We start from the raw sequence: 25,397 nt of genomic DNA, 5'->3' as shown, positions 1-25,397 counted from the left end.
GGGACAGAGGAATCGAACCCAGGTGGGCCACGTGCAAGGCAAACGCCCTACCCACTGTGCTATCACTCCAGTCCACACAACAATAATAATAAGAAGAATTCTGTTCCCAGGGTAGTACTGGACCAATCAAGAAAAGCTCTGAACAGCAGCCCCATAGACAAAATGGATCATGATTGGGTTATCCTTCCTCAAGAAAGTGATTCATTCATTTTCACTAAGGTAATGCATAATTCACTAAGGTAAATTCATGCATTTTCAAAAACAGATATCATGAAGTCTTTCACATAAAATGAAAATCTTTAAGAAAACTCTCTTCCTTGGGACATGAAGCAACAGAACTGTCATCATGTTGACTGTGACTCCTGTGAGCCTTTGCAGGAATTCCCACATGGGAAAGAGTGGAGCAATGGGGCTAAGGTCATGCAGGATGTTTGGTTTAGTGGTATATGTGGCAGCAACTCTGGGATTGCAGGATATAATGAGTAAGCAAATAGCATAAAGTGGACAAATGAAATGATAATGAATTACTGGGCTCTACAACTGGATTCATTTTGTCATGATTCCCCCTTAGGTTCACCAATCACAGGAGACTTCAGGGATATACCACAGAGAAGTGAACAGTATGGCACACAGAATGGATTTGTAACTATCTCCCCTCCTTTACCCTCTGCCTCCAGCATACTCCCTAGAGTGCTACAGGCAGGGAAGACCTGAGTATTAGGAGAAATCCCTAACACTTTTCCAGATTAGAAGTCTAGCTAGTCCATAAAGGTTCTTCAGTTAACATATTGGAAAACTAGACTCTGTGGTTTTATTTTGTCTCCATGACATTTGTTTAGAGCAAATTCCGCTCCAGAAACTGTACAGTTGGGTGCAGGAGTGTTCCAACCTTTTTACCCCAGTACCTTCTATTGCAACAACTTGGTGGAAGTGTTCAGTCATTGGTGAGGTCAATCCCAAGTTCCCATCTGGCATCATAATGATAGATCTGGTGGAGCTGGAGAACCAGCTGGCACAGGAGCAGGGGGCATGGTGCCTCTGTTGTTTGTGCCCATAACTCTTCCCAGAGCCATCTGGCCCATCCATTCAAGTGAACCTAACTAAAGGTTCCTCTGAATCCTTCCTGCTGTGGCCACATCCTTTCTTCCTGGTGTCTCTGCATCTCCTCATCTCTTCCTCATGATACCTCTGCTCCTCCTGCCTGAGTTTCAGTTGCTTTCATTTTTGCAACACCATGCTTGCATGCTTAGACAGCCCTTCATTCTCTGAAGTTCTTAGTGGATGCTTCACGAAATACTGCCTCATGACCATGACCTGATGCTTAAGACAAGCAACCACCATCCTGATTTCTGGCCCACAAACTTTCTTTTTTTTCTTTTTCTTTGCCTTTTGGGTCACACCTGGTAATGCACAGGGGTTACTCCTGGCTCTGCACTCAGGAATCACCCCTGGCGGTGCTCAGAGGACCATATAAGATGCTGGGAATCAAACCTAGGTCGGCTGCGTGCAAAGCAAATGCCCTACCCACTGTACTGTTGCTCCAGCCCCCCCCCACAAACTTTCTTAATGATGCAATCTTCTTGGGCGTACAGCTACTTCTCCCTTTCAGTGAGCACCTACCAGTTGATGGCATCATCATACTCCACAGAGCCAGAATATGCAAATTCTGGGAGGCTGTTTTCATTCTTTGTGAATCTGCTGATTTTTAAATAACCAGCATGTCTGGGCATTCTCTTCATCATCTAACTAGTTCACAGACTCGACAGACACAGACCTAAAAATTGTGGTCAGCAGGAAGGAACCTTCACGACATCTGTCCAAAGTTTTCCAAGCTTCTGGTTTCCCTGAGAATTTAACAATGTCTTTTCCAAGGAAGGAGGGCCTTGGTTCACATTGTGGCCACATCCCTCCCCAGCTGACTGAACACAGAAAAGGCTTACTCCAGCAGTTTATTACACACAAACTGAGAAAGATTTGGGGATCTCAGGGATGCTCCATGACAAACAAGCACAAACGTGCAACTGCTTTCCCTGGAATGGCGTGTTGTCCGGCTCCAATTTGGCAATCTCAGCCAGAGTCATGCATCCAAGCAGAGAAAGCCAAAGCACTTATCCTTATGAATGAAGACTTTCACTCGCCTTCCAGCATTTCCCAAATAATCCCCTCACTTCCTCCTCCGTGTGGTCAGCAGGAAGATTGCCCAGACATTGCTGGATACCACTGGATGAAGCTCTTCTCTTCTGGTTTCCTAAAACTCTTCAGGTCAACAGTCAAGTTTTCATTTTAGCTGCTGGTTTGCTGCCTAGTTTGCAAGTATCCATGGCAGTGGACGCTATTGCTGGTGGTGATGCTGCTACTGCTTCTTCGGAACGTGGTGTTGCTTATCTAACGTAAAGGTTCTATTGCTGCATTTTTTGCATTCCTCCATCAACTGCTGTCTCTTCGGAGTGATGGAGAAATTTCATGCAGTAATTTCTTGTGCATTAATTTTGTAGCCTAGCACATTATTGTTTCTCAGTCTAATTGTTTTCATTTTTGTGGAGTCTTTAGGATTTTTCTATGTGTATTATTATCATTCCTCCGCCCCTCTCAGAGAGCCTGGCAAGCTACTGAGAGTATTGCGCCCCTACGGCAGAGCCTGGCAAGCTACCCATGGCGTATTGGATATGCCAAAAGCAGTAACAAATAAGTCTTACAATGAGACATTATTGGTGCCCGCTCGAACAAATCGATGAGCAACAGGATGACAGTGACAGTGATTATTATCATACTCTCTGCAAGTAGTAATAGTTTTACTTCTTTTCTAGCAGAGATCACTTTTCTTTTCTTCCCTAATTGTTCTAACTAGGACACCCAATAAATATACCATGTTGAATAATAGTAGTGAGTGTGGATATGTTTGTCGTGTGGGAAAATCTTTAACTTTTCACCAGTAAATACGGAATTGTCTATGAATGTGTCAGAAATAGCCTTTATTGCTTTGAGTTAAGCTCCTTTTATCTCATTTTGTGGGCAAATTTTATCATAAGAGGACATTGAAAACAATCAAGTGTTTCCCTGTATCTATTGATAAGATATTTTCATTTTCTTTAGCGGTTATGATTTTTATCTTTTTTTAAAAACTTTTCTTCTGTCCATTAATTGATTTGCCTACAATGAACCATACTTGCATTCCTGGAATAAGCCCTATTTGTTTATGACATGTGATCAATTTAGCATGTTATTCAACTTAGTACTGGTCATTCTTACTTTGTTTTGTTGGGATTACAAGATCTGCAATGGCAGTGCTCAGGAGGGCAGGCAGGGCCAGGGATTGTCTCCCAGGGCTCTCTGCATGTCCCGTGTGTGTTCCAGCCCTGAGAGCTCCCTAGTCCTCGCATATTCTCTATGATTTGCTACAATTTTGTTGAGGAACCCCACAACCCCACATCTACTGTCTGCCTTTGGTATCAGGAAAATGTTGGCCTCATAATGGAAGCTGGGCTGGAGTGATAGTACAGCAGTAGGAAATGTGCCTTGCACATGGCCAACCTAGGTTTAATCCCTGGCACCCTACATAGTCTCCTGAGCTTGCTAACAGTGATCCTTGAACACAGAGCCAAGAGTAAGCCCTGAGCACTGCTATGTATAGCCCCCAAACAAACCAACAAACAAAAGCGTAAAAGAATACATGAAAAAAAATTCTTTTTTCTTCATTTTTTTCAGAAAGAGCTCGAGAAGGATCAGTAATAAGTATCTGTGAAAGTTTTACCAGTCCTCTTGTGAAACCAGTCAGTGCTGGCTTTTGTCTAAGGGAAAGCTTTGTTTGCTGTTAACTTTCCGTGCTTCTAACAATTCTGTCCAGGTTTTATATTTTCCTCCTGAGTCAGTCTTAGGGGGTTGTATGAGTCTAGAAATTTATTCCTTTAGGTTCTCCAATTTAGAATTGCTTGTAGTAGTTTCTTACTATCCTTTGCTTTCCTGTGCCACTGGTTATAACAGTTGTCCTTTAATCTCTGATCCTAATTATTACAAAAGTTTTCTCTCTTTGTTCCCTCTTAACCCTGATCAGGGTTTGTCGATTTTGCTTATCCTTTAAAAGAAAGTGCTCTTTGTTCAATTGATCTTTTGCATTAATTTTTAAAAATTCTATGTCATATGCTTTCATTGCAATTTTTATTATTTCTTTCTAATTCATTTGACTTTAGGCTTCACATATTCTTCTCTTTCTAGTTCTCTTAGGTTTGAGGTCAGATTGTTTATTTGAGCTTTTTCTTCTTTTCTAATATAAGCCTGTATTGCTATGAGCTTCCTTCCTAGCAGCATCTTTACTGTTTCTTTCTCTTTTTAAAATTGCATCATTGTGACATAGACTCTTACCAAGCTGTTCATGATCATGTTTCAGTCATACAGTGTTCCAACATCCATTCCTCCACCAGTATACATTTCCCAGCACCAGTGTCCCTGATTTCTCTCCTACCACCCCCCCCCCCCAACTCCCTCTCTCCCAACCTCCTGGATGTATGGCAGGAACTTTCCTTCTCTCTCTCTCTCTCTCTCTCTCTCTCTCTCTCTCTCTCTCTCTCTCTCTCTCTCTCTCTCTCTCTCTCTCTCTCTCTCCCCCACCCCTTTTTAGTACATACTAAAAAGTTGTCATGTATATCCCTTTACTCACTTTTAACACTCAGTTCTTGTTCAGCATCATCATTTCCAACTACTATTGTCATACTGGTTCCTTCTATATCTTACCTACCCTCCACCCCACACACACTGGTGGTGATTCCAACCATTGACCAGTCCTCCTGGCCCTTGTTTTCTCTGGCCTTGAATATTAGTTTTCAACTATTTATTTTTTATATACCAAAAAATGAATGTAGTCATTCTATATTTGTCCCTCTCCTTCTGACTTATTTCACTCACTATGATATTCTCCATGTCCATCCATTCATAAGGAAATTCCATTACTTCATTTTTTCTAACCAACCTAGCATTCCATTGTGTAGATGTGCCTTAGTTTCTTTATCCATTCATTGTTCTTGGACACTCAGGTTGTTTCCAGATTCTGGCTATCATGAATCTTTACTATGCTTCTTATGTTCTGATCGTTCATGTCTTCATTTTAATTTGTTTTCAGTAACTTTTTCCCCCTTTAACTTCCTTTTAGTAGCATGTTGTTTAGCTACCATATATTTGAATTTTTTTCAGCTTTCTTTTTTGCTGTTGATTTCTAGTTTCATGAATTATGGTTTGAAATGACATTTGATATGATTTCAGTCTTCATTAATCTATTAATCCTGTTTTGTATGCCAGAATGTAATTTTGAGGATGATCTTGAAGAGAACATCTTTGGGGATAATTCTTATAATTTGAGAAGAACATGGATTTGCCCGTTGTGGGAGGAGATTGCTATAAATGTCTGTGAAGACTACTTTGTTCATTTCTGTGTTTAAACCTATTATTTAAGTGAAGTTCATGTTGACAAGAACACCAATGCCACCAACACCTCTGTTGTCACATGTTCCAAGGAACAATTCTTCTCCAGTGTCAAAAATGGTGTGATGTGATTGATGTCTTCTTGTTTTGGTCAGACCAATGATGTTGTACTTGATCTTCTGCGCTTGCACCATCAGGTCCTCGATGGATTCTTCTGATGTCAGTGTACGTGTGTTGAAAGTACAGACAATCATTTTAGTCTTTCTTCATTTTGGCAGTCTAGTTCGTCCCTGAGATTTTTTCAGCCTCTCCTTCTCATCTTTCTTAACGCTGCCATATTGGGGGCTCTTTCGGTGACAGGTGAATGAGGCCAATTGTTGTTACTGTTGTTGGCATATCGAATATGCCATGGGTAGCTTGCTAGGCTCTGCTGTGTGGGTGGGATACTTTCGGTAGCTTGCCAGGGTCTCCGAGAGGGCTTTTAGGGCGAACTCCAATCGCCCTTAGAGTTGTTACCATGGTTCACACCAAATTTAAACCTATCAAATATGGTGCTGGAATAATGAGTATTAAGTACCTTATGGTGGGAGGCAGCTGTGTGGTCTGGAGAGCGGCCTGGAGCATGGCAGTGGCTGGGTAGTGGATGTAGTGGGGGTTGGCCAGTGAGGACAAGGAACCTTCGACTCTGGGCACATCTTTTTGATTCCACCGTTCTTCCTGCACTAAGATATGTCTCAGAGATCTGGGCCCTATACAAACAGGATGAGAATGCTCTTAGGGTATCCCAAAGGGGAATCGAAAGAACTATGCTAGGCATATCACGTCTCACTCAAGTGAGAGAAGGAATCCGGAGTTCTGACCTCCATCGACGGTCAAGAATCAAGGATGCTGTCTCATTTGCCAAGGCATCAAAAATCAGATGGGCCGGTCATGTAATGCAATTCAGAGACTGCCGCTGGACTAGAGCTGTTACCGACTGGATTCCACGGGACGTCAGAAGACCTCGTGGCCTCCCACCAACTAGATGGTCAGATTTCTTCGTCAAATCGCCGAATGAATGATTGGAGGCTCTTCCTGTTCCTGGAGCGAGCAGATATCATTGGGCTGCACTAGCACGCGACAGGGACAAATGGAGACGTTACTAGCGCCTGCTCGAGCAAATCGAAGATGAACGGGATGACAAGTGATACAAGTGATACAAGTTTAAGTGAAGATTTTTAAATGTTTTCTTTGGTTGTTCTAGTTTGGGGTGTTCAAGTTTCCTTCACTATTGTGTTGCTATATATGTCTCTTTTCAAGCCTGCTAAAAGTTGCTCTATAGTTTCTGATGTTCTTTCACTCGATGTTTATAAATTAATCAGCTTTTTTTTCTTTCTGGGTCACACCTGGCGATGCACAGAGGTCACTCCTGGCTCTGCATTCAGGAATTACCCCTGGTGGTGCTCAGGGGACCATATGGGATGCTGGGAATAGAACCAGGGTTGGCTGCATGCAAGGCAAATGCCCTACCCACTGTGCTATTTCTTAATCCCTACAAGTTAATCAGTTTTTAAACTTCATAAAAAATTTGACCCTCTTAACCATTCTGTACTGCACATCCTTATCTCTTGTTACCTTTTCTAGTTTCAAGTCTACTTTCTAAAAATGTTTTATGTAAGTACTGTGATTCGCAATAGCACTGTTTCAGACATACACTGTTCTGCCCTCACACTCACCAGCAGAGTGTTAACATCCCTCCATTCATGTGTGCAACCCTCTCCCATTCCCCCGGCCACCTCAGCAAACTCAGTTCCATAGACCAACTCGTAGACTCGATTGCCATTAGCTGATTGTTTTTTTTTTCTAATTCCCTTACTATGTTTTTTATATTCCACATATGAGGAAGGTCATTCTATCGTTATCTCAATCCCTCTTACTGATTTCATTCTGCATTCTGTAGTTCCTCTGCAATAACATGCCGGTGAATTGCAGAATTTTATTTTTTCTATAGCTGAATAGCATTTTCTTGTATAGAGACTTTTGTGTCTCTATCTAGTCATCTGTTTTTAGGAAGTGGGGTTGTTTCCAGATCTTAGCTATTATGAATAATGCTGCAGCAAACATAAAAGTATTTTATCTGATGTAAGTATGGTTATCTCTGCCTATTTTGATTACTATTTGCCTCTTCCGTTTTCCAGTTTTTTTCTTTGAACCTATGTTTATCATTGGACTTTAAGCTGTTCTTATGTAAATATAAATTGAAGGTTGGATTTCACTTGTTGATTCATCCTGCTACCTTGTGGCTTTTGACAGGTTCATACTACTGACATTTAATAAAATTATGGACTGGAGCGTTCGCACTGCGGGTAGGGCATTTGCCTTGCACGCAGCCGACCTGGGTGTGATTCCTCCATTCCTCTCAGACAGCCAGCAAGCTACTGAGAGTATCCTGCCCGCATGGAAGAGCCTGGCAAGCTACCCGTGGCATATTAGATATGCCAAAAACAGTAAAAACAAGTCTCACAATGGAGACATTACTGGTGTCTGCTGGAGCAAATCGATGAACACCAGGACGACAGTGCTACAGTGCTACAGTGCATGTATAGAAAATAATTTATTGCTAATAACATAAATCCTGGTGATAATACAATTAGTCTCTGTTCTTCATCTTCTCTTATTCACTTTTCTTTAAGAAAATATATAGGGAAGAGAGCACAGAACGATACTCCATAGACGTGCCTCCAGATCCTGCACCAGGCTATTTCATCCAGGGCAACCCGGAGGCAGGGTGAGTGAGGTCCCCTCTCCATCCCAATGGAGCCCCGGCGGCCAAAAACCTCCAGAACCGCTGCCATGCCCATGGCCGCTCTCCACATGCTTGAATGGGCCTCACCTATGGGTGAGTCTATGGCTGGACCGAGCAACTGACATCTCATACTTTACACCACTAATATACCAAGAATAGAACACCAGATTTGATGGGGTTTAAAGTAGACGGCAACATATCTTAGGGGAAAATATATTAATACAGATATCTATATACCTCTATCTATCTATCTATCTATCTATCTATCTATCTATCTATCTATCTATCTACACACAAGGCTTAACCTTTAACAACAAGTCACTAATCTCTTATATAAGGGCTTGATGGCTCCTGGGTGAAATTCAACAGTCTTCACACACTTTCCTCTAAGAAACCTTTTTTGGATCATTTTTAGTGGATTATTCACAATAGGCAATATAAAATAAATTATTTCAGTTCTGTTTTTGGGGCAGGGTTTGGGGTTCGGGATGGAAACATCTGAAATACGGTGGTGGGAAAATGTAATGGTGGTGGTATTGGTGTTCAAATATTAAATGTAATCAAATATTGTGAACTTTATAAAAATAAATCTAAATTTAAAAAAGAAAATACATAAAACTAAACATATAAAGCAATCATTTTTAAATATCTGTTCTTTGAGTGCTGTTCACGTTCTATTTGCCTCTCCTTATTTGTTTCCTCTAAGCTTTTTTGTTTTGGGGTTATATTAAAGTTTATACCTAGGCTTGTAATTCTAGTATTTAGTTTAAATTGTCACTGTCACTGTCATCCTGTTGCTCATCGATTTGTTTGAGCGGGCATCAGTTACATCTCTCATTGAGAGACTTATTGTTACTGTTTTTTAGCATAAATTAAATCAAGAACTCTACAAGAAGAAAACATCAAACCCCATCAAAAAATGGGGCGAAGAAATGAACAGAAACTTTACCAAGGAAGAAATACGAATGGCCAAAAGGCACATGAAAAAGTGCTCTGCATCACTAATCATCAGAGAGATACAGATCAAAACAACCATGAGATACTACCTCACACCACAGAGACTAGCACACATCCAAAAGAACAAAAGCAACCGCTGTTGGAGAGGATGTGGGGAGAAAGGGACCCTTCTACACTGCTGGTGGGAATGCCGACTGGTTCAGCCCTTCTGGAAAACAATTTGGACGATTCTCAAAAAATTAGATATTGAGCTCCCATTTGACCCAGCAATACCACTGCTGGGAATATATCCCAGAGAGGCAAAAAAGTGCAATCGAAACAACATCTGCACATGTATGTTCATCGCAGCACTGTTTACACTAGCCAGAATCTGGAAAAAACCCGAATGCCCCAAAACGGATGACTGGTTGAGGAAACTTTGGTACATCTATACAATGGAATACTATGCAGCTGTTAGAAAAAAGGAAGTCAAGAATTTTGTAGTTAAGTGGATGGGCATGAAAAGTTTCATGCTGAGTGAAATGAGTCAGAAAGAGAGAGACAGACATAGAAAGACTGCACTCATCTATGGTATATAGAATATCAGAGCGGGAGACTAATATCCAAGAACTGTAGAAATAAGTACCAGGAGGTTGACCCCATGGCTTTGAGGCTGGCCTCACGTTCCGGGGAAAGGGCAACTCAGAGAAGCGATCACCAACTACATTGTAGTCGAAGGCCATGTGGAGGAAGGGAGTTGCGGGCTGAATGAGGGCTAGAGACTGAGCACAGCGGCCACTCAACACCTTTATTGCAAACCACAACAGCTAATTAGAGAGAGAGAACAGAAGGGAATGCCCTGCCACAGTGGCAGGGTGGGGTGGGGGGGAGATGGGATTGGGGAGGGTGGGAGGGACGCTGGGTTTATGGGTGGTGGAGAATGGGCACTGGTGAAGGGATGGGTTCCCGAACTTTGTATGAGGGAAGTATAAGCACAAAACTGTCAAAAGTGTATAAATCTGTAACTGTACCCTCACAGTGATTCTCTAATTAAAAATAAATAAATTATAAAAAAATAAAAATAAATAAATAAATTAAATCAAGAAAATTTCTAATTTATTTTATTTTATTTTATTTTTTATTTTTTTATATTGAATCATCGTGAGAAAAAAATACAAAGCTTTCAGGTTTAAGTCTCAGTCATACAATGATTGAACCCTCATCCCTTCACCAGTGTACATGTTCCACCACCAAGAACCCAATATACCCCCCTCCCACGCAGACCCCACCTAAGTAGCTAATGATCTTCATTTTATTCTCTATACTTTTAGTACATTCAATATTTCAATAGAGAACTCACTATAATTGTTTGGATTTTTTCCCTATTATTGTTTGGATTTCTGATATTTTTGTTCAGTTCACAGTCTAGATGCATGTCTGAAGAAGCCTCTCTGGGTGCCAAAATGGGTTAGAAGACCTCTTGGATCATAGTCTTTACGAACAGAGGGTCTGTTTCGAGAGAAGAAGCTCCAGATCTTATCTGGGCCGAGGACGTGCCAGTACCGCTCCCATCCCATGATCGCCAATGAGCCACAGCATTGCAAAGTTCCTACCTCTCGGTGGAAGTCTTAGGGGGTGGCTCTTGCCACATGGATGATGCTGCCATCGCCATTTTCTGCGAAGAAAAACAGGGTGGAAAGGGAAAATCCCTCCCCGGGTGGCACATAGTCGTAGTACAGCTCACAGTCTAGATGCGTGTCTGTAAGAAGCCACTCTGGGTGCCAAAATGGGTTAGAAGACCTATTGAATCATAGTCTTTACGAGCAGAGGGTCTCTCTAATTAATTTTAAAGTTTCTATTATTACTCTTCTTTCTGGTATTTTTAAAGTTATTTTAGCATTTCCAAATAGGGCTTCTTTTCTCTTTTAGAGGTTCACTTAGTATTTATTATAGAACCTAGTAGTGACAATCATCTAATACCACCACACCCACCAGCAGAGTGTACTTTCCTCCGAATCAATGTCTCAATGTCTCTTCCCATCACATTCACCACCCCTTAGTAAGATCAATTCTTTAGAGGAACTCTCAGGTTTTATTGCCTTTAGCCAGTAGAACTATTATTGGCTGTTATTTTCTTACTATGTTTCTTTATATCCCACATAAGAAAGAATTCTTTAGCAGTTCGTCTTCTTCTGACTTACTTCATTGGACATAATACCCTCTGGTTATCTCCATAGTGGCAAAATGCATGATTTTATCTTTTCTTATTACTGAATAGTATTCCATTGTGTATATATATCCAGCTTCTTTATACAGTTATCTGGATCATTGGACATGTGTGTTGTGTCCAGATCTTGTCTATTGAGAATAGTGTTACAATGAACTTAGGGCACAAATGTCTTTTTGAAATGAGGTCCTTGGGACCTTCACTTAGATGCCAAGAAGTGGAGTTTCTGTGTCATATAGAAGCTTCACTGTCACTGTCATCCCGTTTTTCATCGATTTGCTCGATCGCGGACCAGCAACGTCTCCATGTGAGACCTGTTGTTACTGTTTTTGGCATATCGAATACACCACAGGTAGCTTGCCAGGCTCTGCTGTGTGGGTGAGATGCTCTCGGTAGCTTTCCAGGCTCTCTGAGAGGGATGGAGGAATCGAACCCAGGTCTGCCACATGCAAGGGAAATGTCATACCCACTGTGCTATCGCTCCAGCCTAAGGAGGGTAGAGCCCTCCTTAGGGATTTGCCTTCAGGGACTATTAGTAGAAAGGTGTGTTCCAATACGGTACCCACCTATGCTATAAGCAAATTTGTAAGACATCACAATGATAGCAGTTGTTGGCAAATCTGACCCAAATTTGTACCCTATACATATTTGCCTCTCATTCTAGTGCTATAAGAATGGCATGCAGGTGTTTAGGACAAACTCCTGACTACCCACGCCCAAAACCAAGTTCTTTACCTAGAAATCTCTTCGAGATTTTAGCTTTTCGCTGCATTGGTTTGGTTTCCTTTCCTTTATTTTAGTTCTTTTTCTGGCATGAGGGGTGTGGACTCCTAGGATGTCTAGAAGGTCCAGAAGTCACTCCCATGGTGTGTAGTTCAGCTAAGAAGACTTGATAGTTTAATATTGGGGCTCGGTGCTATGCTACTGCTTTGACCTGGCAGTATTGGGGGCCACCAGATTCACGCCAGAGGTGCTCTGAAGACCACACTGTGCAGGGATTAAGAGTGGAATTTACTCATGCAAGGAATGTGCTCTAATACTTAAGCCAATTCCTAGTTTCTTAGATTTCTTTTCAATAAGATGTCTCTTAGTCTTCTATCTACCTTTTGTCTCTGGCTGTGGAAGTTCTATTTATCCAGGTTCTAAAACTGAACTTTGGTGTCAATTTTCTGTGATGGAAGGAGGAAGTAAACACTGATTCTCCTTTTTCAGCCATCTAGATTGTAACCATATCTCTTATGAAAAAATTTCTTGTGGCTTATGTTGTGCACATTCATATGTGCTGGCTGTTTGCATGCATTCCATGAGCTAGCAGACTGGCTGTTCCAATAAAAGAGAACTGTGCTTGGGCAGTTTACAGATAGAGCCCCAACTCCACTTCCCAGCAAATCAATGGTGAGAACTAAAAGTTTGAGACCTGCTATTATGGTAGCACTGTAGCACTGTTGTCCCATTGTTCAGTGATTTCCTCTAGCAGGCACCAGTAACGTTTCCATTGTGAGACTTGTTACTGTTTTTGGCATATCGAATACTCCACGGGTAGCTTGCCAGGCTCTGCTGTGCTATCATGGTATAGGTATTTTATTTCTAACCACTCCAGACTTAGCTTGAGCCCTGCAAGGAGTTTATCTGTTTCCTTAAGGATATCTGGTCACTAATGCTTTTTGAGAGATGTTTTTAACGCCCTCAATGGAATAGACACAATGTGACAGTTATTTCACCCTTACAAAACCAAGTAAGTAAATCCATGCAGCCTCACTTGAAACATTTGCACCAGAGATTTCTCCCACCTGAGAGCCCATATCTGGTTCCCTCAAAGGGCCACTAGTGTCATATTTTCCTCAGGGATGATGCAACTTGAGATCTTCCTCTCCCCTCCCCATTTGTCTCCTTCTTATTCATTCCTTTTTCTTCTCTCTTCTATGGGTACCATACTGCCCTCCCCACAGTTTCCATCTAACTATGTTACACAGAGCAGGATGCTCAGGTCAAACAACTCCTGTGTTCTTCATTTTCCTAGAGATATCATGGGTTCATGTAGCAACCAAAGATAATGAATGCACTGGGCACAGATTCCAAGTTTGTGAGTTTTGAGAACAATAGACAACACCACTATGTTGGTTAGAGGAGATACACGTGTGTATTGGTTAGAGAAGATAAATGTGTGTGTGTGTGTGTGTGTGTGTGTGTGTGTGTGTGTGTGTGTGTTGTGCATTGCAGCTGTTCCCAGCCCTGAAAAAAGAAGTAGCCCTAGGGTACTTCAACTCAAGAGGTAAACAGCAGAATCTGGGATTTGTGAGACTTTTACTCAAACGAAAACATTTTTAGATTTAAAAAAAAAAAGTGTTTTTAAGTGTCTGCACTAGCTTCTCAGAGATGGGCTCTAAGTGGCTGCTGCATTGCTGTTGACACAGCTGCCTGGCTCTCCCTCTGGGCCTGGAGGAAGGGAGGGAGCTGACCCATGAGACCATCCCCTCCACCCACACGCCTTCACCCCGCACTCACATGCTTCTCTGCTCAATTATACCTGTGTGCATCGACCACTGCACGATAATAACTCTCCTAACCTGATGCTATCGCAAATAGCCTGAATTGTGCTATTATGATAGCTAAAAGCAAAGCATAGAGATTCAGTCAGGATGATGCAAGAGGCCTTAGGCAATGGACCCTGTCTTGAAGCCAGTGATTATTACTATTAATAGTAGCTATCACTTTATCACCAGGTGCCAGCTGCTTTGTATATGAAATAATGCTCAGAGCTAACACTGAATGGCATATTATATGTTAGATACACTTATCAATTCTAGACCCCCATATATTTTTTTTTGGCTTTTTTTTTTGGCTTTGGGGCTACGCCTAGTGGTTCTCAGGGCTTATGCATGGCCCTGTGCTTGGGGATCACTCATGGCAGTGCTTAGAGGACCATATGTGGTGTGTGTGTTTAGGGGCGGGGATCAAATTGGAATCAATTGTATGCAAGGCAAGCACCTTAAAACTGCTCTCTCAGGCTGGAGCAATAGCACAGTGGATAGGGTGTTTACCTTGCACGCTGCCAACCCAGTTTCAATTCCCAGCATCCCAGATGGTCCCCCAGCACCGCCAGGAGTAATTCCTGAGTGCAAGAGCCAGGAGTAATCTCTGTGCATTGCCGGGTGTGACCCCAAGAGCAAAAAAAAAAAACCCTGCTCTCTCTCCAGCCCTGATCTTAGCACATCTAATTCTAATTCCCTTCTTTGGCCTATGAGGAGACTGAGGAACTGAGGGATAGACAGAATAAATAACCTGCCAAATGACATAAGGAATAAATGCTGGGACTGAGATGTGATGGCTGTGTTGCAGGCAACATGGTAAAGAAGGGAGCAAGGGTAGTGACCTCAAGAAAACAGTGCTTCCAACCCTCTGTTCAACCCACCTGGGCCACCCCAGGAAAGGTCTGGTGTGGGTCAGGGCTGGAAAGTCTGCTCTGAGCACCTACACATTGCCGAGACATCTGTCCCGCCAGTCCATAAAGTGGTCATAGAGCCACACCTCCTGCCTAATTGTTTTGCACAGAGCCCGAGCTGGTTCCCACAGCCAGAGTTCCCAGGGAGCCGTGGGCTCAGGCTGGAGTGAGGAATTGCTCTTCGTAGGAAGAGCAAGTCTCACCTCAGCACAGGTGTTCCAGGTTCACTGCAGTCCCTCACAGGAAAGGATTTCAGGAGGAGGTGAAATAGTAAAGCAGCATGGGTCCTATATTTTTTTTAACTTGAATTTGATTAATTTTATTTATTTTAGTGTGGGGCCACCCCCAGCAGTGCTCAAAGCTTAAGGACCACTCTAAGTCTAGGCTCTGCACTCAAGGATCCTTCCTGATGGGCTCAGGGGAGCAGACGAGGTGCCAGGGATTGAACTCTGGCCAGCCATGCACAAGGCAAGCACCTTACCTGTAATACTCCCGCTGGCTCCCAAAATAATTTTTATTGACAGAAATTTAGAGAGATGTGAGAGAGAGAGAGAGAGAGAGAGAGAGAGAGAGAGAGAGAAAGAGAGAGAGAGAGAGAGAGAGAGAGAGAGAGAGAGAGAGAGAGAGAGAGAGAGAGAGTCACGTTGAAGACAGAACCTCGGTTTTTCCAGAACAGAGAACAGCAAATGGCTTTTCAGAGAAGATTAGATCCAATTCCTTCAAGTTGTCCAGTCCTGGGGTTCTCTACACACATTAACACAATTGGGTAATCAGGTTTCATACTTTTCAGTACCACCTCCTCCTCCTGCTTTGGATGCTTTCTTCCACCAGAGATGTGGAGGGGAGTGGACACTGGTGATCAGTGTTAGAACACTGTATAAGATTCAATCATGAATAACTTGGTAATTTCATGATGACTAAATCACCGTATCACTGTCATCCCGTTGTTCATCGATTTGCTCGAGCAGGCGCTAGTAACATCTCCATTGTGAGACTTGTTAGTTTTTGGCATATCGAATACACACCTGGGTAGCTTGCCAGGCTCTGCCATGTGGGTGGGATACTCAGTAGCTTGCCGGGCTCTCCGACAAGGATGGAGGAATCAAACCCGGGCCGGCCGCATGCAAGGCAAATGCCCTACCCACTGTGCTCCACACCCTTTGATATACAAAAAAGGAAAATGAAAAAGAAAAATGGAAGGAAGCAAGCAAGCAAGTGACAACTTCCAGTCCAAGTTGAGTTTGTGGGGCCAAGATGAAAAGTTTTCAAGCAGACCACATTTTCTAGAAGATTCTCTTTCTAACCTAACAGCCCAAACCATCAATATCTGCATCAATATCAATCTAAAGAAATTGCCTCACTCTCAGGCACACTTTGGCACTTCGTAGGATTTTTTTCTAAGTGCAGAAATCGCTGTCTTTGGTCATTGCAGGAAATGACAAAACATTACTGGTGAGAGGCTGTGAGTATCCAGGTATCCATATCCGACTCATAGATGGAAATGGGAAGTTCAGTCTGATCTCTGGGGCTCCTGGCTCAGCCCCCAACATTTCTGACCTTACGTGACTGACTCTTCTGGAGGGGAGACAGAAGAATCATAACATCCACTTTCCAGACTAGCTCCCTTGGGTGATGCTGGGAACAGGGGGACATGGAACTCCATGCCTCCTCCCCCTACTTATTGGTTCCTCCCCCTACCTGTTGGCTCCTTCCCCGACCGACCTGCTGCCTCTGTGTTCTAGGGCGTTCCCTCTCTTTGGTTTATTTCATCCAGTGTAAAAAACACAAAGGCGAGTGTGCTCAAGTGAAAGGGAGTGATGTGATGCATGTTGTGTTGTTTTCGGGTGGCGCTCTTTCTTTCTCTCACTTGCCGCTCACATTCGGTGCTCTCGAACCACTGTTTATGGACCGGATTGGGATGGCTCCTCCTTGTGCTCTGCTTCTGTGTGTGCTGCTGTGCTCTCGTCTGTCTCTCTATCTCTGTCTCTGTCTCTGTAGTCTCTCCTCTTATCTCTTCCGACTCCCTCTGTCTCTGCTTCTGTATCTTATCTCTTCTGTGTCTTCTCTCTCCACTTCTGTGTCTTCTCCTATGTCTTCTGTCTTGCCTCTGTGTCTTCTCTCCCCTTCTGTTTCTTCTCCTTGGTTCTGTCTTACCTCTGCCGCTTCTGTCTTTCCTCTGTCTTACTTCTGTCTCTGTCTCTACTTCTCTTACAGTATTAGTTTATATAGCAATCATATAGGGTGGTGACACAAAGGTGGGTTGAACATTAACAAATCAACAAAGAGGGGTAAGACCATTTCTTCAGGAATTAACAATCTTCTCTAAGGAGATTACTCCAGATTAGTAGGAGATCTGCTCAAGGGTGGGATCCAAACAAGGGTGTGTCGCTTTCTTCCTTCCTCAGCTAGCAATCCACTTAAATAGTTATAGTAAATTTACTTCCAATATTTCTAGCAATGTCATTCTGTAGGAGCACAGTAAGATATATATCAGACTTAAAGTTTGGTTCTTCCTGAGGACATTCACTATATATTGCAGACCACAGTCCTCAGGCCAAGTTATCTTCCTAACCATATCAGGGTCCTAGTCTCATTGTTACTTTTTTTTTCTTTTTGGGTCACACCCGGCGATGCACAGGGGTTACTCCTGGCTCTACACTCAGGAATTACCCCTGGCTGTGCTCAGGGGACCATATGGGATGCTGGGATTCGAACCCGGGTCGGCCGCGTGCAAGGCAAACGCCCTACCCGCTGTGCTATCGCTCCAGCCCCTCTCATTGTTACTTTTGGATCATGACAGCATTTGTCTATGACTATGTTCTCAACTTATAGTTGACTATTGTGGCGCTTTGGCCTGGCCCATTTTGATGCCAGGGTAGCTCACAGCTTTCCCTGGGTCCATTCTGTCCCTCATCAGGACCCTGCTTTGGGGGTGCTAGGAACTAAGGGCAACTGAGTTGAGAAAGCAGATGCCCTGGAGTAAATATTATCTGGAGTCAATCAGCTCCCAAGTTACAAAACATAACATTAACTGTCTTCCTGTGTCCATACAGAAAGGACATTGCTTTAAAGTAAACTAAGTTCCCTGCGGCAAGGCTAAAAGGACAAACCCTATGTTATTCTACAATCCAGAGCTCAGGACTCATTCCAAATCCTGGTGTTTCTTTTGAAAGACTGTTTTCAACTGTTTGCTTTCTCACGTCAATTGCTAGTTACCAGCGTCTCCTGTAGTAGTTGGGCTTTGTGCTCTGGTCAATGGGCCAGAAGGGAAGGTTGGAGGCACGGCTGGATCCCCCAGGATTCCACATGTATAACTACTTCAGAAGCCCACTGGTGGGGGCTGGGCATGAGGAGAATCACTTGGCTGTGGCGAGTGAGTTCGGAGGTAGGGAGGGTTCATCACAGCTATGTAGGGCAGAATGTGCACCAAATAATCACGCTCAGGGCTCCTCACAAGAAAACCTCCTTTCTCCCTCAGACAAAGCCCACTCTGGGAACTGTACCCCAGATGACTAAATTTAAAAAAATACTTTTTAAAAGATACTCTGTGCACGGGAAATTTGATGGTCCTTTCAAATTCTTAGGATCTTTAAACTTTCCTGTAGCTTCTCTTTTCCTGAAGGGTCCACCCATCTCCAGTGGTGCCTTAGTTTGTGCATCTCCAAAGGGCTTAGGATTTGCAGCTTAAAGGAATGTAGTCTTCATGCCTCTGGACTACTTTCAGGACTGGGCAATTTTAAAATTTATTATTTCCAGTAAATTAGTCACCAGGATCCCCAGTCTGTCTGAAACAGTTGGCAGCTCAGCACCCAACATGACACACACCCTTATCATGTTGTTTTACTTTGAAATGCAGCCCCTTGTAATGAACATCACAGCACTACTTCTATAACCAGTTTGCGAAGGAGCAACTGTGGTTCAAAGATAGTCACAGATGCAAGCAATATTTGGGTTCCTCCCTAAGTCCATTAGGCTCCCAAACCTCGACACTTGGTGATAAATCTGTTACTCCAAAAGCCTCGGTGTATCTATGGCTTCGGATAAAAGTGTTAACTCACTGAAGTTTTCAAGAGCGACTATTTTCTTTCTTGTTCAGCCATTTCCTCTACATTTTCAAGCTCTTATTACTGTCCATCTTTCCCTACCCACCTACTCACCTGTTGTAAAACTGCTCTCCATTGTCTAATTAGTAGAGGGACTCTCATAAGGCGCCTGAATTTCTTGAACTCTTATATATGTTTTCAAAACTGAATGTAGAACTTTGGGGTACTGAGTCTACTGCAAAAGAAAATCCTAGGCTTCAAGCGTAGTATGATTCTAAGGAGGGAGTGTTTGTATGGGACAGAGGGATCCGCATTCCCTGTAAACATCCCTTAATGCAAAAGCGGGGGTCCCCCTACCCTTAACACTAGCACACCCAGGAAACAGATTTCTTCATGGATAGGGGCTACTCGGTGAGAGTTCAGGCCAGGGTGGACAGATATTTCAGAGGTGAACATGGTGCTATTTTTTTCTGGGAGCTACACTCAGTGGCGCACACTGCTTACTTCTAGTTCTGTGCTCAGGCGTCACTCCTGGCAGTGCTGGGAGAGCTTGGAAGACATATGTGGTGCCTAGGGGACATATGCCGCTCAGGGGATCAAACCAGAATTGATGCCTGCAAGGCAAACACCTTACCCCTATGCACTATCTCTTTGGCCCCAATATCTGTGCTTCTTAAACTTTAGCTCAAACATGGATTTAGATTTGCATATAGAAGATTTTAAATCAGGGGTCTTTTAAATTAAAAAAAAATTTAAGAACAAAAATAAACCTCGGGCTTATTAACAACCACAAAATTACCAAAAATAACACTTTCACCCTTTACTCATTAAAAATGTTTTTATATAATGTGGTGAAATAAAGCATTGAGTTTTTCTTAACCAGACTCTATCTCCCATGCTCTAAAGGGTGACAATTGTAAGGAAAAGGTAGTTTCTAAGGAGGTATTTTCTTTATCAGTATATCAAAAGTTACATTTAAAAGAACTGAGCATTTTTCTCTGCATTTCCATGCAATTTCTTCCACTAGTATTCAATATGAAGTTTAAAATACTGATAAGAAAATAGTGGGTAAAATGAAAGGATTAATTCTTAATGCCAGTAGGCTGAGCATTAAGTATTCTGGACTATTAGATTATATAAAGGATAGAGAAACTCAGCCCCAAGGAGACTTAACAGTTGACAACATGGCCCTCGTATCATATATAAATTAAGCTAGAATAAATAATAACGTATGCCCTACCTCTTTTATTTTGAGTGCAGAGCTTTCTCATAAAGTTCTTCTTAGTAATAAATTCTCTTTGCTACCATGGTGACCTTATAGTTTAAAATGTTCAATTATTTTTTTCAGCCAAGTTTGGATGTGTTCTAAAGGTTTTATCTGAACTTTTTTTTCCCAGATATTGCTCTGGTTGACATTTGCATAGTCATTTGCATAATGTTATTCCTGATAAAGCTCTGGTTCTCTGAAGAAGAAAATTAGCAATTATTATTTTGCCACGGAATGAATGATAGCACGGGATGTTAGCTACCAACCTCATTTAAAAACTTTTGAAACAGGGCATAAAAATAATATGAAGACATGTAGTATTAAAAAAATTACCATCCGATCACATCCGCAGACTTCTCTGTCAGTGATTAAGGGTGTCCACTGGAGGTCTGGGGAAGTGAAGGAGGGGCTGAGTTGTCAGTTGCTAGAAAGGCAGGGAGAGCCGGCAAATTATCCCCAGCAAACCATCTAATGAGGGCTTTGTTCGCATGGAGGGCTGCCATGCTGTATGACAGCTGGCACTTAAGAGTCTCATTATTAAGGCAACATAATTCTGTCCATCTGCAGCTCTGCATAAAGAGCAGTAATAGCCCACCATAGCCCAGAGCAGCACTCGGCTTTCATGACCGTGTTCCCTTACCGAAAACACTAGACTTGTCTCTGCCACACACACACACACCCATAGCACAGACATTTTTGTTTAGAGGAAAAAAATGGGTATATTCCCTCAATGTGCCTTTTAAATGATTCCCTATCTTCTCATGACCCTTAGGGAGGGCCTTTATTCCCGAGGAAGCAGTGCCCAGCTGCACTTCGTCCCCAAGTTATGGGGAAAGGCATCAAGTCACATCATTAGCGGGAAAGGCACAGATGATGGGGTGAGGGAGAGGGCAGCTGGCATTGTTTCACACCTCAAAATATGAACCAACTTTGCATTTTAGGGGCTGGAAAAGGTTACGGATCATCAATACTGATTGACTTAGGGAGCCAGCTCTTTAATAAGAAGATGCTTAAAAATCCATTTAAATTTTCTCTTACTACTGAAGAACATTTAGAAAATGAGAACCAGAACAAAAAAGTAATTTTATTATCCAGAGATAAACAGTAATCTTCTATATACTATTGTTCTATGATGTAATGTTATACTTGCTATAACCTGACTTTTTTACATAATGATAGTCTGCTAACATTTTGTCTTTCAATATTTTATTCGACAGCATGATTTGTAATGGTTGTCTGATATTCTGATTATAAAATATCATCTTTTATTAACCTGCCCTTTACTTTTGGACTTTTAGATTGTTATCATTTTTTTCTCTATGTGGTTGTAATTACACAAATCTTCTAAGAAAGATAAAAAGAAATGATTAGACAAGCATAATAATAGTTTTTTGTTTTGTTTTGTTTTTAGGCCACACCCTAGGGTGCTCAGGGGTTATTCATGGCTGTGAGGTCAAGACTTACTCCTGGTGGGATTGGGGGACCATATGAGATGCCAGGAATCTAATCCAGGTTGGCCACAAACATAACAAGTACCCTACCAGCCATACTGTCACTCTAGCCCCAATAATAGTAATATTTTGATTAGCTCATTAATTATAATTTCTAGAAATAAACGCTACTTCATAATTATTTTTCTATGAATTATAATATCACTGATTCATATTTAATAAGTAGTCATATACATATACAAGTGGAAAAATTTTACACCAATTAGTTTCCACAGGATTCCTGGATATCCTACAACTATGGGACCTGGTTTGGGGGTTTCTGGCCAACAGGCGGGAGATTTGGTGACAGCATTCATTTGAGAAGAATGTTCCATGCCTAGACATGGCATTAAAGTTTCCTTAGATTTTATAAGCTCAATTTTATTGGCCTCTTCAGTTAATAGGCAGACATTAATTTGATGTCAGTGATCCGTACGTAATTTTTATAATCCTAAGGAAAAATCCTTAAACCCCAGGGATAAAAAAATCGCCACTTAAAATCATGAGAATCAGAGAAGAGGGGTCACCTGTAGAGGCAAAAGAAAGCAGCAAGTCTTAAACACTTTGAGTCAGTTCTCAACGCACGCTTTGGTTTCTGTTACCACATGTTCATAAATTTATATTGGCAACTGATACTCAAGATTGATAATTTTGCAGTAAAAATAAGTGTTTGTATCTGCTGGGAAAATACATCTATATCCACTAAAAAAAAGAGAAAAAAAAGAAGGAAAAAGGGAAGAAAACTCTTCTCATGGCATAAGGTCAAATCTTAAGCTCTGTCTATTCCAAAATTGAAAAAAAAAATAGAAAAAAAAGCAGAAGGGTTGGGGTTGGGAGGGGGTAGTATTTTGAAGAAGAGAAACAACCACACAAATCTTTTTTAACTTCCTACACCAATTAAATTCAGCACGATATATATATTTTGAATGTTTAGCACATTGTGTACAATTTTCCTGTTTGAAATTCAAGAGGGCAAGTTCTAGACTATTTCAGCATGTTGTTATGTAGAAGTACACAATAAAAATTAAATACTTGCCCAAATCTACTGAAACGAATTCATAAGAACTCAACAAATATATTCTACTACAATTTGAAATAGTGAACCTATAAACACTTTTATGTGTTTTATTTATGGCAATAGTATACTCACAGTAAATTTTTTGAAAATTCATAATTAAGTAGAATCTATTTTTCAAAACATGAAAATTCTTATTGCACATATTGGAAAATAAAAATTGTTCCTACAACTGTGTCCAGCATCTGCATCAGTTGTTTTTCATTATATCAATGAATCTTAATGTCAGTTGACACATCTTGCCTTAGAGATTTCAGTAAAAATGCCATTGATGTTCAAAAGCCCAGTGGTGGTATGAGACCATTCTCTGTGCATTTTGGTGTTTCTATTCCCAGTGTTTGTGCTGGGTTTTCTCCTGTTAAACTTTAGCTAAGCTACAAATATCACCACTGTGGCATTTGTCCATCTCTCTTTCTTCCACAGATCCAGCTATGGAATCCAAGCTTTTTCATTTCCCCTAGACACCCATATATGGCATCCCAACATGACAATATAGAAGTAGGGTGACCAAATGACTAGAGTTCAAATGAAGTCTTAGGCATCCTTTGTTTGTAAGAGTCTTTTGATCACTCTACCCTGGAAATATCACGTTTCTCATTCAGGCTGTATCTTCCTCCCTTGCTGCCCTTTTCACTTCTCATTTCCCCTCTCCTATCGCTTCTCCTTCTCTAACTACACTCCTGTTCATTCCACATACAAGGCAATTTTACAATATCCTTGCTGTTTCCTTCCAAATATGCCCGGGAGCCTCATTTTCTGTATATGAGAGACTTATTAAGTACTTTCCCTAAGCAACTGTAACTTCTTTCCATCAACACCTCCTCTCCACTCCCATTATCACACCACACACACACACACACACACACACACATACACACACACACACACTCCTGGACCAGTACATAGATAGTATGGTAAATATTAACTTTACCACATTAAATTAATTTCATAATCTGAAAATCTTATTTAAAACATCTTAACATACATTTTGAGATAAAATGTTCACAGGCTTTGTTCTCTCTATAGGGTCTGGGAACTACTGGCAGCACTTGCTTGTGAAGTGCCCCTTGTTATACTGACACACAATGTGACTGAACCCTGTTTATTCTGTGCCATTTCCTAATGTAAAGAGATTTGAAGTCAGAAGGCTTCTTTTTCTCTGTGTCTGTCCCTCTGTCTCTGTTTCTGTATCTCTCTCTGGCTCTTTTTTTTTTTTTTTTTTGGTCCTAAGAGCTACTTTATTCAGAGTTACTAAAGGTGTGGAGTTTGATTATTTCTGCAGGTTACATTCCAAATGTTTGATATGGAACCTGGACTATAAATAGGACCCTTCTTTTATAATGGTCTTCAAAAAAGGAAACATATGTACACATATTTACATGTTCCAAACCAGATGTAGCAAATACTTTTGGCTGTTAACACACTAGTCATTTTCCTCTGCCTCCCCTATTCCACCCCTACTTTTTGTTATAATAGCAAAACCCCTATTTATTTCAAAGTCCATCTCTTTTTTTATTTTTTTGACCCAGGGATCAACCTTGGTTGGTCTAAGCTGATCGTGTTGGTATAATTTTTCTCAGCAGAGATTGATTTAAGCATTGGCATGAGATCCACTCCATTGCTTATGCTCTGAAAAAAAATCTATCTACTCAAGGATGTTAGAAAGTCTTCCCTTCAATCTTAAAAATTAAAAAAATACCAAAAACAATGTCTTCTACCTAGATATTCTTGTGTCGGCATATAATACCAAGAGCTACAGCAACCATCTTGTGACAATAAACTCAAAGACTAGAGGATGAATTTGACAGCATAAAATTTGACAGAGTGAAAACACAAAAGAAACTCGATACTTTCATTTTACCCCCAATCATTCAACTGTGATCCTGCCTCTGCATTTTTTTTAGAAGGAAAAGAAACGGGGCTCCCTTATTTTACCAGCTGAGTTGGGGATTTTGGCTTCTTGGGCCTAACACATCCTGGTACTCGGTACCCAAGCTCACTGATTAATACTTAAACCCCATTTGAAACCCCATTTACATGAAATCAGTGTGAGCTGTTATCATTAGGGGCTCTCGTTTTTATCTTCACGCTTAGAGATGCCTGACCTCATTCACCAGCCATTCTGGATTTGCTCTGTGTTTATGTTCCCGTCTTGACAATGAGTAACAGCTGTTTCAGTTCAGAAACTTAACTGCTGGACCTGCTGCCTTTCTTTTCCTTATCCCAGATGGTATCAGGAAGGAAAGGGTGCTGCCGAGGTGATAGATTAGTCACACCACAGAGCTGGCTCCGCTGGGCTCTTGCCAAACTTGAGAGAAGAAATTCCAAGGCAACCGGAGATTCCACAATTTCATGGGGCTGCAGACAGGGTCAATTTATTCTTTCTCTTCCATGCAGACTTAAATTCGGTTCAAAATAGCGGAATGACATGTTATAGAAAATCAACAAAGATGCCATAGTGACTATTTAAAAGACTGAGTTGTTTCCAAAGAACCCCAGTTCCCCCAGCCTTCCTTGCTATATGGCCTCAGGGGCTTCCAGATCAGCAATGCAGCTTTGTTATGTCATGTTCATGCTTGTTTGTAATATCTGTGTCACACTATCAATGAGGTGGGTGTGACTAAAAGCATTAATAGAGCAATAATGACACGAAGTCAACCATTTCCGTTTCCCACCACCTACATTCTAAGTCTCTTCTTATAGTGTGAGTGCTACCTATT

General features: G+C 41.6%; 1 pseudogene; it reads right to left on the bottom strand.

Annotated features, from left to right (window-relative positions):
• Window positions 1-1,616: 1,616 nt before the first annotated feature.
• On the bottom strand, window positions 1,617-2,428 carry LOC105943079 (non-POU domain-containing octamer-binding protein-like; annotated as a pseudogene).
• Between the last annotated feature and the right edge of the window lie 22,969 nt (window positions 2,429-25,397).

The sequence above is a fragment of the Sorex araneus genome, chromosome X (genome assembly GCF_027595985.1).
Source record: "Sorex araneus isolate mSorAra2 chromosome X, mSorAra2.pri, whole genome shotgun sequence".
NCBI lineage: Eukaryota > Metazoa > Chordata > Mammalia > Eulipotyphla > Soricidae > Sorex > Sorex araneus.
This window is presented reverse-complemented; position numbering and strand designations above follow the sequence as displayed.